Raw genomic sequence first — 15,934 nt, 5'->3', positions numbered from 1 at the left:
AGAAAAGCCAAAACGTGCACCTTAATGAGTGCCTTACCTCTGTAAGCGACTAGGGTTCAATCTCACTGGGGACCCTTTGAGAAACCCTCAGAATTGTCCCAGTGAGAGATAGTTGCCTTCCCTCAGTGGTTGAAGGTTACCTCTGGGAAGTCCTCAGCACTCCCAAGCTGCCCTGTGAGCAGGCTAAGTAAGCTCCCTTAGCAATGGAGAAGGCCCTCAGGCTGAGAAACTGGAAGACTGGAAGCTGCGGTGGGAGGCTTTGCACATGCTCAAGAACTGTCTCCTTGCAGGTGAGCTCAGAGACACACCACAGGGATGTAGAGCAACAGAGTCTGCTACACTTGCTAACTTCAAATCTCCTCGCCTCAAAATCTTCCCTCCCCGTCCCACTGACTGTTTTCATCAGGAGTGGGACCAAATTCCTCACACTAGAGTCCACAACTTCTTTCTCTTTGCTCTTGCAAATATTTATGCCAAAAGCCACCTTTGCTGTCACTAGGGTGTACTGGGTTTGCTTCCTTCCTTGAGATTTCCCTCGCTAGACTGTGAGCTGCTCAGGGACAGAAATGACGTCTTCTTCACAATGATTGGCACATGATAGGATCTCAATAAATATTAGCAGAGTGAATAAATTAGCAAATAATCACCTCAATTATATATTTAAACTCCAAAAGACCTTCTCCAACTTCTTGCAACTGACATGACATTTCCACCTTAAATCTCTTCTTGGTTTAAAGCCATGCTGTTATTTCAAGAGAGACCCTGATCAAGTGCTTATCTGATGATTGGAGGGGGAAGAATCTCCTCTGTGAAGCTGTAAAAAAAATGCTTTTGTGAATTAACAAAAGGACACGATAAAACTTGTTTTCCAAAATCAATGACGATCAGAAACTTTACTGTTTGAAATCACAACTGGTGAAAATGAAACACCTCATCTTGCCTGGAGGATCTAAGTCATTTTAACAGCCTCAATTTCCAACCCAGATGTAGAGCTTCAGATAAAGGTTTTCACATAACATTCCACATTTATCTTAACTTTATAATTTCTGATGAAATAGGACCTTGAGTTCTCATCTCAGCCCAGGCTTGATTTCAGCTCTTTTATACATGGTCCTGCTTTGCTTTGAGCTAACACACACTGCTTTGTTTAAATTTTTGCCTAAACCCCATCCCTCTCCCAAATACTACAATAAGCCCATGTCTTCCTTTGTCAGGTGGTGCACCCTATGGTTCCTCTGGTGTGTGGTCCCCCTCAGTCAGCAAGATAGCCTTGTTGAACGGCAAGTGTGTCCTTGGCGGTCTTCATCAGATAGACCTTGCCACCTCTAGTCAATTTGTTCATAGCGTAGATTAATTTATTGAGGTTGCTAGTCATTGCTATGAAAAACACATAGAGATAGACTCTGAGAAAACTTGACAGGTAAACTTCAATCAAGAGCTAAGTCAGAATTTTTTAAATGACCTCAGAGCTATAAGGCTATAGTAGACCTTTGAAAACAGCACATTTATGTGGTAGAACTAAACCTACAGTAGAAGGAAAGGAAGTAACCATGACCAAGTAAAACAGTCATTTCCTCTTTGGTTGCTTTGAATGGTAACCACTCTGCTTACAAGAAACTTCCATCTTCGGCTCCAGGGGGAGCTGCCAACCACAGAACTCAGTCCACAGGCCACAGTCGGCCCAGGAATCAGGATGTGACCCACAACTGGCCAATCAGAGTCCTTCCTAGGTTTTTTCTTAACATCTCTGGTTATGCAGCTTTATAGATGTGTGCTGGAATTTCCTGTTCAGCTTTGTGGGGCAGCCAGCCTGACCCCAAAACATGGAGGAAAGCAGAGATGAAATCCTGAGGACATTCAAGTAGCTGAATCCTGCCTTTTCCATTTGCTTTTATTTCAATTTTGTTTCGTGTTGTTTTGCTTTTGCTGGGCTATTGTTGTTTGTGATAGTACATTACTTTATTTTCTTATACTAGCTCAATTTGAACTTTAATCCCTTGTAATCCAGCATCATTACTATGACTTTTGCATCGACAGTTTAAAACTTTCTCCAGGATCCCATATGATACTTTCTTACTTGAGTTTTATTCCATCTCTGCAGATACAAGTCTGCAGTCTTTTTGTCAGACAATGAATACCATATAATTTAACAGCTTTTCCTATTTTCTTTTGCTACCAAAAATCCTAGAGCCAAATACAACACCCAGCTGCAGTGAATGTTTATATATTCAGAGAATTTAGCCCTGGAAGGGATTTTACAGATTATCTATTCAAACTCCTTATTTTGCAGAGAAAACGATGTCCAAAATGGTGATACAATTTGCCCGAGAGATACATAAGCAATTAACAGTCATTTTCTTGGGTAACTGATCACAGCTACTCACTTTACTCTCTTTGTAGTCTCTCTGCTCTTTTATCTGAAAACTGTCTCTATTTTCATCTTCACTGATGGTAGGGCAGAGGGTAGAGGATGAAGGAATGAACTTAGGAAAGCAGGAGAGGGAAGGGGCAGAGATAATGAGATATGACCCAGAAATTATTACTATTTAGACCCAACCAAAGCCTAGAATTTTACACAACAAATTCACAGTGACTTCAGAAAGGGAAGAGATTATTGAGGAGCCAGGGAGTTTTAAGGCTGGAAAGAGAAGACTTGGTGCTAAACTCAAAAACTCCTGAGTCTTGGTTACAGTTACAGAGCTCTAAAACTTAAAGACCTATGTTTCATTCATACCTAATAGAATGAATCAGGCACTGCTAGTCACAAATTTGTAGCTTCACATATTCCATCAGAACTGGGTAGAAACTAGGCAGTGACAGAATCCCTGATGCAAACCACCTCTCACGATTAATTACTCCATGGACAAAAAAATGCCAAGAAGGGAAATGATGCAATAAATGTAGTCTGTGATTCAGAATATTTCTGTGGGGTCTTTGAGAGAGAAGATACTAATAGCCAATTGTCAATTTCATGAGCCAATATTAGGCCCCACTGGGAGAGTATGTGCTTATTAGTGAATAAATTTCTGTTGGTAACATTGGCCTGGTCATTCTGATCTGGAAGCCAAAAGATATACTTAGGAACACACAGTCTTGTTCTCCACCCTCAACCCCTAAAAACATAGACATATAAAGTCCTTTCTCATTTGGGGTCAGAGAGGAAGGCTTTAAGGACCTTTAAACCATACTCTTCCAGCCCTACCCCCAAACACTGGATTCCTGGGAAGATGGAGAAGAGCCCCAGTCACCATCAACAAATGCTGGCTAAGTATTCTCAGTGTGAGTGGCACTTCACTGGCCTCTCACAATCCAAGACTAATCCCAAAAGCAATGTTCGCTGGAGAGACAAGGTTTCTGCACCCATGACAAAAGAACAGATGAATAAAGGATTGAGAAATGAAACATAAACAAAAAAATAGCTAAATTTTGCAAAAAGTCTGGGGCTTTTTGGTCATTCATACAATGTCATTATTTTCAAAACTGTGCCCAGAATGTTCAGTAACTCTGTCACATGACTTCATTAGGTTGCAAGAAAACAGGTCCAAACCCACTGTGGGAAAAAGATAATTTGCTTTGGATCCTTCTCTGCTAAAGTCACTTATTTAATATTTAGTAGAACTTGTGCAAGGAGGAATAATACTCCTCTCTCCAAAAAATGCTCAATTTTCATATAATTATTAATTAATTACAACAAGATCAAAAGGTCATAGTCATGAGATCAATGATCCCAAAGTTGGCCATAAATTCAACCTCCAATGACAAACATAGTTTACAACTGAAAGTGATAAACACATCTCTCTCTAATAAATATTCTGACAAATGTAATTCCTTCCAACAAACTGTCTTAAGGTTACTAGTCAATGGTCTTTCAAAGGTTTACATTAAGTAAATTTTTACTATTACAGGAAATAGCCTTTTTAGAAAATTGACTTAACTCAAAAATCAACTGCATTATGACAAGATACAGGGTAAAAATAAATTTAACTTTAACACCATTTTTTTGCAACTGGTATGTAAACATTTCCTAATCTTCCTAATTTATGTAAAGCAATGAGCTGTCTTCCAAAAGCACTTTCATTGACAACTTACCATCCTTTCAAATTTACTGCTATGGAAATTATCGACCTTAATTTTAATCAAGGCTGATTCAAAGTTATTTTTGGCTTACAATTTACTTCCTACACTGGCATGATAGAGCACCAGTGAAATTTTCCCGTATTATGAGTATGATGTGGTGGGTAAATTCTTTAAAACCGCAGTCCCCAACCCTCAGGCCCTAGCCTGGTACCAGTCCGCGACCTGTTAGGAACCAGCCTGCACATCACTGCCTGAGCTCCCCCGACCCCTGCCCTGATATCAGTGTAAATATTGTCTTCCATGAAACTGGTACCTGGTGCCAAAAAGGTTGGAGAGCGCTGCTTTGAAACACTTTCCCAGGGATGGGATGGTATGTGGATATCACTTTTCCTCTATGCCTTAGGAGAAGTGAATTGCCCTAATCTGAGGGGTTAAGAAGCATTTAATCAAAAGACCACACAGCAGATAGAGCTACCACCAGCGCTTCAGCTATCTTCATCTCCAACCACACCAGCAATTTTGTTAGTTAGCCTAATGGTCATTGGAAATAGATTTTCATTAGTGAAATCTGTAATGTCCCAGATATGTGGATTTACTAGAGACACTCCCCATCATCGCACAAACAGGATACAAGAATTTGGCAAGCCCAATGCACCTCAGGAATAGTGCCTGAGACTTGATTCTCCAACATTTTGTGTCCAGCCCCTGATTTGGAAAGATTCTTGGTCTCCTCACTCTACCTAGACAGTGATCCAAATGCTACCTCTAGAACATTGTCACGTTGCCCTCTGTCAAGCCTTTATTTCACGCAAGGTGCTCTCAAGATCTCCTATAAGACAAAGAACTAACACTTTCTTGATCTTGCCAAACAGGTGGTCTATAAACTGACTCTAATTCTGACCCTACTCTGCCTGTTTGCAACTGCTTGAATATGTGTCTAGTTGCCTAAATTCAGCCTGAGTCTTGCCTTGTTCTAACATGATAGTAAAATTGTAAGATATGAGACTTATACCTCCAACTTCTATTGGGCACTATGGATATTAACCAAAAACTAAAATAAAAGTAAAAAGCCTAATAATTGTGACCAACCACATCAAATTAGGTCAAGTTACACTATTGAGTCATCTGTCTTTATTTTATCGATTGTTTTTCCCTGCTTAGTTATAGCAGGAATTTAAACAGTTTATAATAATACCTCAAACAATAAACCCAAAACAAAAAGAGAAAGACCAAGTAATGAAAGAGCAAGAAAGAGGGAAAATGAATCAAAAACTGCTGGCTAAGGAAAGGAACAGCAATTGAGCATAGAACTTAGCTTTGAGCATCTAACATCCGTAACAAGAGGGAAGCACAATGGGTTATGTGGCTGGTGCAGAATGGAGTCTAAATCAATCCTGGTCCACCCCGCATGGTCACACCCAACCAGAATGAGCCTTGTCGTGTTTGTGACCTTCATTCTGAACTGCTCACCTCAGCCTTTCTAGAGCACCACCTCTCCGCGTGTTCCTAGTCAATTCACCTCCTGGCCCCTTGACTGGTTTCCCATTTAAGGCCTCAGCTTACTCCTCCACCTAAAAACACTCGGTGTGCTTTGTGAAAGCATAACTTCCAGGTTATTAACAATTGTAATTCTCATATGAATAGATAATATGCATATGCCAATGTTTTATTCAACTCATTAATGCAGGAACTAGCAGAAAGACAAAGCCAGTTCCATGAGGATATGAGAAACCTGGTTTACGTGGTCGGTGGGAAAAGGCATGCTGAAATAAGAGTCATCAGTCAGATACAACACTGATTAACTTCCTACAAGGCAACAAAACCATAATGTTTGGGATTATCTTTTCTACAGGACCAAAAAAAATGTCCCTTTTCAGTTCAATACAACTTAATCTCTAACTTTTCAGAGCAGTAAAACAAATGGGTTCTAATTAATTGTGAATAGTAAATCAAAGAAAATTACATTCCCTAAGAGTCAGAATACCCTGAGGCAGGCTTATTAGAAAATGCTCTAGCATGGTGTTAAAATGTCAGGCAATCGCTTTTGTGCTTCATTCCCAACATTAAGATAACTTCCCCAAACAGTTTGTTTTTTTCAAACTTCAATTAACAAGTGACCTGCTTTCCCTCTGACGACACTGCTCCAGGTAAACTCCAGAAACGACCCGCACGCAGACGCTTCCTTGCAGCTGGAGCATATTCCTGAGGCTTGCTCTGGCCATCCGGATGGACCTCATATGTTGCCTAATTTCCTTTGGTCAGTAGTAGGATGCCAGTTCATGGGTGAAGCAGAAATTTTGGGGCTGTGCAAACCAAAGCATCTCAAATTTTAGGATGCATAAAATCCTCCAGATATCACCATCAAATTGGTATTAACTGATCAACACTTAAGCGCATGTACAGTAAATAATAACATTCATCGAGTGTAGGGCATATGGGAGGGGGAGGAGGGGAGGGGTATATACACAGTGTGGTGCGCATCCTCTGGGGGATGAACACACTTGAAACTCTGACTTGGGAGGGGCAGGGGCAATATACGTAACCTAAACATTTGTACCCCCATAATATGCTGAGATTAAAAAAAAAATTAAAAATAAATAAATAAATAAAAGCTAAAAAAAAAATCCTCTGGAGAATTCTGATTCCCTAAACTTGGAGAGGGGTCCAGGGGTTTTTAACAATCATCCCTGAGTGATTCTAGGTCTTGCCTTTTCTACTTTCTAATCCATAAGTTCTCCTACCTCAGCTTCCCTCCACTCCTGATTTACTTACTTCACATGTTGGTTCAAGGGGATTTGTAATAGGCTTTCCAAACATATACATAATGTTAGTATGTCCTTCCCCAACCCCCACCCTGGTAGGAGGGATCAACATTAAAATGCCTTTACCCCCTCTTCTTGTCAACCCCGGGAACTAAGTAAAAATCATTTGTTTCAGAACAACTGAGAGTACAGTTGGGTGTTCACAGGAAGAGGTGACGGAGGTTGATACTTGGTGTTGAGAAGGGAGACAGCAAGGTCCTGAGACCATAGCCCTGGAGTAGAGCTTGGGGTCTCCACACAGGAGACCTAGGCCCTTTGTGCCCACTGAGCCCCAACAGATGGGGGCCTGACGAGGGTGAGTCGGCAGGGCATACAGCCCAGAGGGGGCTTCTCTGCTTTGCTGGGAGCCAGCAGGGAGAACAAGCTGTGAACATTATGGAACCAGAGAGCCACAGCCTGGGTGGGAGCACCTTGGATTCAGGACCCCTTCCTTGTCCCAAGCTGAAAATCCTCATCTGACCCTGTGGAGATGAGGAAAAGCAAAACCCCAAAAATGTCTGAGGTTGAATTCCGTACTGGCCAGCTAGAGGAAATATTGGAAGAGGTCATCACATGGAGAGAAAAAAATAGAGAATATTTAAAATAGTCATTGAAAGCAGGGACTCTGGGGATAGATAGTGCCTCTTATTAGCTGTGTGATCTTGGAACAGTTACTTTATCAAGCTGTATTTCAGTTTTCTCCTGTCTAAAATGAGGATAGCAATAATAGTCCCAGTCTCATAAGCTCGCTGTGAAGTTTGAATGAGCTAATATAGGAAAAGCATTAGAACCAGGCCTGGCATAGATCAACTGCTACATAGGTGTTTTCTGTCATTATTATTCTAAAACTCAAATGCTCTGGAGTACAACTCACACCTGCTAGATTTACAGGGTTCACCGATAAATTACTTCCTCAAGAACAATGCTACCCCATTTCTGCTCCTAACTTTGTTCTTTGGCATTAAGTTGAGTTCCTAAGATTAAAGCTTATTTCTGTAAAGCAGCTGTGGGATCAGTGGTGGGGACTGGGGTCGGCAGAGGAACTTAGACCAAGTATGCAATTTAGACCAATGAAATAAGAGTATGATTATATATAATCACATATTATATATAATCAGCTGTCGCTATTTTACAATTGCTTTGACGATTCGTTTATTTATTTCATAAATTACCCATGCAGTTGAATTTATTTGTAACCTTTTATGTTGCACACACACAAAAAATACATGTTTCAGGGTATTAATTGAAAATCTAAAATTTCAGATAAGCCTAAAGGAGAAAGAAATATGATACACAACCCCACCACCAGAAATAACCTCCAGGGTCCCTTTTAAAAAGGGAAGCATTCTTTGCTTTGGCCTTTGAAGGCTATTTTCCTTCATATTGTGTTTGGGAGCGGTGTGAGATTGTCTGGGTGCTTGTGAGAGAACGAGAAGGAAAAAGGACTCCTAGTCAGTGGGCAGAGATGAAGAGATGAGTTGGCCACGTGACCTGTCAGCAGCTGAGCTCCTCTCTCTGATCTGCATGACACAGGCCACAGGCAGCATTTTCTTGACAGGTCTTTTCTGAATCTGAAGGATAAATGCTGAACCTTCAACAAATTTTAGCCTCTGGCCCAGGTTTCTGAACACAGAAACTGAAGATGTCAGCCCCTCTGCAAAGCCCATTCAAAAGCTGGAATAGATGAGCTGATCGCCAGCAAGAGGGAAAAAAACCAGAGTTCCCTGTGTGATCAGGACTTGGAGCAGAATTCTGGCTCCCAGGCACAGTCCCAGTCCAAGGACATGGATCCAGTCTGCCCTATGCTGGCCCAGTTGTGCACCCCAGGGCTGCATCCTCCCGGAGCAATGTCCTTTTTTCTAATTTGTTTCAGCAATGTCTTAAACCCGGGGACTAGGAAGCAGGTGATTTATTTGGAAGATGATCCTAGGAAGCAGGAGTTGGGAATGGGGAGCATGAGACAGGCGGGAGGAAAGGTCCACATGAGGCTGTGTTAGTGAGATCGTCACTGCCATGAGCAAGGGGGCTTGTCTCCCTGGCAACCCCTAGGGCAGAGTACCCAGTGCCTCCTAGAATTGTCCACCTGAAAGATGGGAGGCCAGGACGTTCATCTGCAAACTCCTGTTCTTGTTCATTGAGGGCTGCTTCTAAGGACGTCAACTTCAGGCCAAACTTACAAGAAGACCAAAGGGCCTCCCTAAGCATTAGGGAAAATCCTGGATTAGAAAGAGAGAAAACACAAGGCGCACACTGAAAGTGTGTGGGTGACAGGTCCTGGGCTTTCTCCCGCAGCTGCAGCTGAAGATGGAGATGGACCGAGGGGATATGACATGAGGATCAACGGTGCCTGCTTCAGCTCAGTATGTGCCGACTGCAGGTCTGTCCTGTCCCAGATTTCCTGACTCCTAGCTTCAAGCCCATTTTACAGACAAGGCAATTGAGACTCAGAGAGTTTGAACAGCTTGCCAATTTTGCACCACCAGAAGATGGAAGAAAAGCCTAAACCTGTATCTCCTGCTGCTTGGCACAGTACAGTGTCCCTTCAGCACCCAATCCCACTCATGACAGGTACACTGAGCTTTTCCCCTGTGCCCTTTTCTTATAAAGAGCTCCCCCTACCTGGCAGCCTAGAGCAGACTGACACTTCCACTGAGAACCGCTGGCCCTGTTGATAGACAGCATATGTAGTTAAGCACCTGAGCTCTAGTGCCTGGCTCTATCACTTCCTAGATGTGTGACCTTGGGCTAGTCACCCAGTCTCTCCGTCTCAGGTTCCTCCATAGGGCAAGCATCTCAAGAAAACCAGGTGAAAACTAAGGGCCTTTTATGATGTAACCTCAGAAATCATATAATATCCCTTCTGCCACAACAATCTGTCAAAGCCAACATCCTCAGATTCACAGGGAGGAAAAACATAAACCCCACCTCTCACTGGGAGGTGTGTCAAAGAATTTGCAGACATGTTATAAAACTTCCACAAAGAAGCTGTCATCTGGCCTTGTTCATTAAGCATCTGCCCAGTGTATATGTCTTGCTGGTAGGAGGGTAGATTAGTATAATTTCCATAGGTTCCAACTGTAAACATTTATCAAAACTACAAATGCACATACTCTTAGACTGAGCAATTCCACTTCTAGGAATTTATCCTACAGATTTGGTCAACCCAAATCACTACCAGTCATCTTTAACATGGTAGGAGTGTTAAAGATTTCCACTAAAAAAAGGTGGGAGCATTTTCTCAATTTAAGGAGACCACAAAATTACTAAGTATATTAGATAATCCTAAAATCCTAACTATTTTACTTGCCCTCCAATGTGTCTGGCATGCTACTTGCTTTACATCAATTATTTCTAACCCTGTCTACAATTCTCTAAGGTTAAGTAAGTGTTTCTATTTCTCTGGAGGTTTAGAGAAATATGACTCGTCTAAGGCCACAGAGCTAGTAAGCAGGGAATCCAAAATTCAGATCCAGTTCTGCCTGATTCTGTATTCTGACTCTAGTTTATTGTAGAATAATTGTGTCTTTAAAGTTATATGTTTTCATTTGAGACTCTCTAGTTTCTGCATTTCCAAACCACTATACAATATGATGCTATTTTATTACAAGTTGTTTCTTGTCAGAAATAACATGTAAAGATGGCTTCATACAATTCTTTGAAGGAGAAAGACTATGAGATTAACATTTGTAGTGAATATTTCCTTAGAAATGGAAATTGTCTTTGTAGCGTGTAAGTAGAACAAGCATCAGTTTGCATATATTGTTTAGAAATTCTTGGAAATTGAATCTCAGCACCGTTTTCCTCATCTCTGCTCTTGCCAACATTGTTCTAGGACAGCTGGAAGATTTGAAAAGAATAGAGGTTAATACTATCAGAAATGGCCCTATCCTGCCCAAAAAGGTGGGGCACAGAGTAGGCATAGATGATGAGCAAAAATGTTTTGTCTTACCAAGTTAGCCAACATCCTAGCCCAGGGGTGGGGAACCTGCAGCCTTAAGGCCACATGTGGACTTCTGGGTCTTTAAGTGTAGCCTTTTGACTGAGTCCAAATTATACAGAACAAATCCTTTTATTTTTATTAATACATTTTTGTTCATCTTTTATATTTTATTTTATTTTTAAAATGAATGTATTTAAAATACCAAAGAACAAAAGAAGTTTCAACAAAGTAATCCTCCCAGATTGACCAGCACAATTAGAATATAAGTAAGCCATAAGGGCTAACTTGACAGCTGCTATGCTTATGATTTAGTTCTAACTTTCCCTGCCCACAGGCACCACTACCGCATGAGGTTGGTTGGCGAGAGTTTACAGGGGTCGAGTACACCAGTCTTTTATGAGCTTTTGGCAACACTGCACTATGTCTCTGTTTGAAGTGGAATTTGTGGATAGTTGCACAGCTCATGGTATTTTTTAATTCTGTCTGCTTAACAGCCCATCATGTCAAAGAAGAACAAGAGAACGCTGAAGGAAAAAACAGATTTTTTTAATGAGGATTGGGAATTGCAGTATTATCTTGTTTCTGCTAAAGATAAGATGACTTACTTGCTTTGTGATACTGCAATATCAACATTAAAGAAATTCAACACTCATCAGCATTATAACACTGTAAAGACCACAAATATTTTAAATTAGAGGGAGAGGCACAAAAGGTTGTATTGCAGAAATCAAAAGATGAAAAGCAAACGCAAAGGCAATTATTTCAAGCAGCAATAAGACCTGGAAATAATGCCACTGAAGCAACTTATAAAGTAGGTTATATACTTGGGGGGAAAAGGGAAGCCATCCAGGGATGTAGAAATTGTGAAAGAATGCATTGTCAAAGTTGTAGGATGCTTAGACTCTGATGTTTCAAAGTATAAACAACTGCCTCTTTCACAGAGAGCCATAACTGATCGCCAGCATGAATTAGCCCTCAACTTAACAGAACAACTTCATGCAATACTCCAAAAGGAAAACATATATCATTCGATCGTTTTGGATGAATCAACTGATATTACTACACAGTGCAGGTTTTATACTTCCTTCGGGTCATAACAAACGATTTTCTTTGCTACAAAGAGTTATTCACTTTGGGCACTCTTGTGAACAGAACACAAGAAATAGATATCTTCAACAACTTTCAAGATAAATGTCGTGAAGTTGGATTGAATTTGGTAAATTTAGTGAATGTATGTACAGATGGTGTACCTTCCATGACAGGAAAATATGCCCAGATTAAAAAAGTACTAACAGATCCAGATGCTCTCATTTCTTTTCATTGTATCTTGCATCAGCAAAATCTCTGTGCTAAAGCTATTATTTTAAATGACACTTTGTAACAAGTTATAAGTATTGTTAACTATATTCCTGCAAATGCAACATGACATTGCCAGTTTTATAACATGCTAAAGTTGAAGATGAGGTATTCAGTGTGGATTTGCCATATCATTCTAAAGTACATTGGCTATCACAGGGACAGGTGTTGGCCAAAATTTTATCTCTTCGAGAACAGATAGTAAAATTTTATGAAGAACAAAATCAGCAATGTGAATTATTGAAAGAAGATCTCTATTGGAATGTAACATTTCTATGTGATATCAGGTCAAATCAAAATGACGTGAAGATTTGTTTGCAAGGTAAAACTAAGTCTATACATCATATGGGGGAAAAAATTCAAGCATTTTTTTAAAAAGCTATCTTTTTTTCAAAACACTTCTTCAAAAGGAAATTTCAGATGAACATTTTCCCCAGTTAGCAAAAGTTGATGAGCAGGATGATATATGTGAATCATTTGAAGAATATGCAGCTATTATAGACCTATTAATTGGAGAATACAATGAAAATTTCACTGACTTTGAGAATCATGACATGACACTCAAAGTAGCAGATCAACCTCACCTAGTTGATATCACCAAGGCACCTAAAGAACTACAGATGGAATTGATTAAGCTCTCAGTAGATGACATTTTAAAGTCATTGTTTTATGCTAAGAAAGATCCGATTGAAATATGGAAAAATGCAGTAGAATACCTACGCTTTCGGCAACATGCCTGAAAAATGCTTTCTTGCTTTTCAGCCACTTATTGCTGTGAATCTACATTAATCAAGACACTCTTACTGTCACAAATGACTGATACCCATCTAGAAGATCAACTGAAACTGTGGACCTCCATGCTGCAACCAAATAATTGCAATGCTTTCCAACAAAAATCAGACACAACAAAGTCATTAAAAGGTTAACTTTAAAATTAACAAATAGTTTTCATTTTTTGAAATTATTAAGTACATAGTAGTTAGGTTTTTTGTTGTTTTTTTTTTTTTTTTTTTTTGAGACAGAGTCTCACTCTTTTGCCCTGGCTGGAGTGCCGTGGCATCAGCCTAGCTCACAGCCACCTCAAACTCCTGGGCTCAAGCAATCCTTCTGCCTCAGCCTCCTGAGTAGCTGGGACTTTGGCATGTACCACCATGCCCGGCTAATTTTTTCCAAATATATTTTTAGTAGGCCAGATAATTTCTTTCTATTTTTTAGTAGAGACGGGGTCTCACTCTTGGTCAGGCTGGTCTCGAACTCCTGACCTCAAGCAATTCTCCCACCTCGGCCTCCCAGAGTGCTAGGATTACAGGCGTGAGCCACTGCGCCCAGCCCAGTAGTTAGATTTTTTACAAAATAATGTACATTTTTAAGTATACCTGACATTTCTCAAATGTGGCCTTATTTGATTACAGCTAAATTAATGCGGCCTTCCAACATGAGAAGGTTCCCTGCCCCTGTCCTAGGCACTCCCTGATTCTTCACATATGCTGTTAAAGGGAGTTGTCCATGGAAGGTGCTGCCCCATCCCAGTGCTTTACATACACTCACACACACACACACACACACACACACACACACACACACACACGGGCACGTACACACTCTTTGCACCTGAAATTCACTCAATTATTTCACTAAAATATAAATACTCAGAAAATCCTCCATCCTAGCAAACTCTTTCCTTGTTTATTAAGCTAAATGGATTGCTCACCTCCGCAGACATTTCTTATAGCTCCACATTGCTTGTTGAAACAAATCCACATTCCTCCCATGAATAAATGAACAAACATCAATTCGGCCTGATTGTGTTGCTTTTACTCACTCCTGTATCCGTCAGGGTTTGATCACAGAAGAAGAATCACCAAGAGAAATAAAAATAATAAAGACTTCATTAAAGGGATTTGAACTCACACAATTGTGAGAGCTGGTTACACAGTTGATGTAAGGCTGTTGTTTCTGCACCTGGTGTTGGGAACTGAGTCAGCAGGGCTGGCCGTGGGGAAGGAAAGATGGATGTGAGGTGGGACCTGGGAGGTCCTCCAGGTGGGTATGCGAGGCTGAGCCAGAACCCACTTGGACGGATGGAGCCCTGTCAGTCTCTTACCATCTCCCAGTCTTCAATGATACACGTGATCTGCGGGCGAAACCAGTGCCCTTGGTTGCAAAGGCAAACGCGCACCTGGCCCAGGAGCTGGATAAGCCAAAGGAAGGCTTAGGCAGAAACGAAGGAGCTGTGGGCCCTGCGGCTTCCACTCCCACCAGGTGAGCCAGCAGAGGAGCGCCAAGAGCGTTAGCTGCTGTGGGGACTTGCACCCCGCATTGCCCTTCCAAGTGTTAAAGTCTCCAGCCACTGATTCATTTCTGCATTCTAATTCTCACTCAAAACGTCTTGTGGGGCCCACACTAGACAAACACCATGCAGGGAAAAGAATTCTGGAAATTTCCGACTTAGATAAGCTGACACAATATGAATCCGCCACACACCAGGATAGCTAAAACTCCTCTAGCTGTGTGGCCAGAAGACAGATTCTCCTGAGGGCGAGCTGCCCTGGGCTAGCTCAGAGAGGTTTTAGGCATGAGAAGCAGGTGGACAAGCTGGCTATCAACCCTGACTCGCAGTTAATGTTTAGTGATGATGCTGAGGAGAGGAGGAGCAGAGTTCAAATCACAGCCTTGTCAGGTGTGGCACATATAACAAGTCAGAGGGGTTTAGCATCCATTAGACTAGCGAAATGATAAGGACAGATCCCTGATGAGCTAGCCCTTCAGAGCATGTTGAGGAATGTAACCCAGGGTCAAAATTTATTCTTATCTAGCAGAAATAAGTTTGCTTAATAATCCCCTGGTGTGGGTGGAGGGAGGGAAAGCAGATTTCCCAGTGATCCTGGCACAGCAGGTCTGAGAAAAATCCCAAGAATCTGCATTTCAATGAACACTCAAGAGATTCTCATGCAGGTGGACCTTGGGTCCACACTTCTCAAGCAAATCTACCCTGATTGCAAAAGCCAGCAACTGTGGGTTATTTACATCAGGGAACATCTTTATAAGGAAGACAGCAGTGGGAAATAAAAATCTGCTATTTATTTTAGCACGATGTTCTAAAGGTTATTTTAGAATTCTGTTTGTTAAGGGTTCATAAATGTTACTTTTTCTATTAATAAAGAACTTGACGGTTGCCAAATTGCATCCTTCACTCTGATTTCTCTACCAGCCCACACACCTTTGCCGCCTCAAAGCCGCCGGAGATGTGCTAGCGCCACCTAGAAGCCTCCCTGAGCACACTCTAGGTACAAAGTAAGGCGCCCTGCTTGCCAGAGGGGACAGGAGCAGTGGTCGTAGAAAGAGACCAAACTGGGAACAGCCAATGGTTTTGATTTGATTTTTAAGTCATAACTAACTATGAGAACATGCTGTAGGCCCTTCCCTGACTGCTTGAAAGAAAAGAAAGAACATAGACTTTGGAATTTGGCAACTCGGTTTAAATCCCTGCTCCATCACCTAAAGGCCACATGTATCAGGCTTATTTTGTGCCTGACCTCACAGCTTGTCATCTCGTCAGCTTCACGCAGCACTTGCCTCGGCTGCACTGTGTATCTCTCAGTTTCTGCCCCAAGGCTTCACTGAAGCAGGGGATGCTTGGGACAGCTGTGGGAATCCATCAGCCATGGGGATCCAGCACCTATAACAATTTCTTCGCCTTCCTATCTCAGGCAGACAATTCCAAGGAACATGCTACCTAGCTCCTCCGAAAATTCCAGGG

General features: G+C 41.4%; 1 protein-coding gene across 1 annotated transcript in view; it reads right to left on the bottom strand.

Annotated features, from left to right (window-relative positions):
* Positions 1-14,074, bottom strand: part of LOC123643847 (collagen alpha-4(VI) chain-like) — a 105,694-nt gene extending 91,620 nt beyond the window's left edge. Inside the window, exons 1-2 of the mRNA XM_045559690.1 lie at positions 13,886-14,074; positions 648-814 (exon numbers count right to left, since the gene is read on the bottom strand). The gene's annotated coding sequence lies outside the window, so the exon portion shown is untranslated. The remainder of the gene's footprint in view (positions 1-647; positions 815-13,885) is intronic.
* Between the last annotated feature and the right edge of the window lie 1,860 nt (positions 14,075-15,934).

Source organism: Lemur catta, chromosome 1 (assembly GCF_020740605.2).
Source record: "Lemur catta isolate mLemCat1 chromosome 1, mLemCat1.pri, whole genome shotgun sequence".
Taxonomy (NCBI): domain Eukaryota; kingdom Metazoa; phylum Chordata; class Mammalia; order Primates; family Lemuridae; genus Lemur; species Lemur catta.
This window is presented reverse-complemented; position numbering and strand designations above follow the sequence as displayed.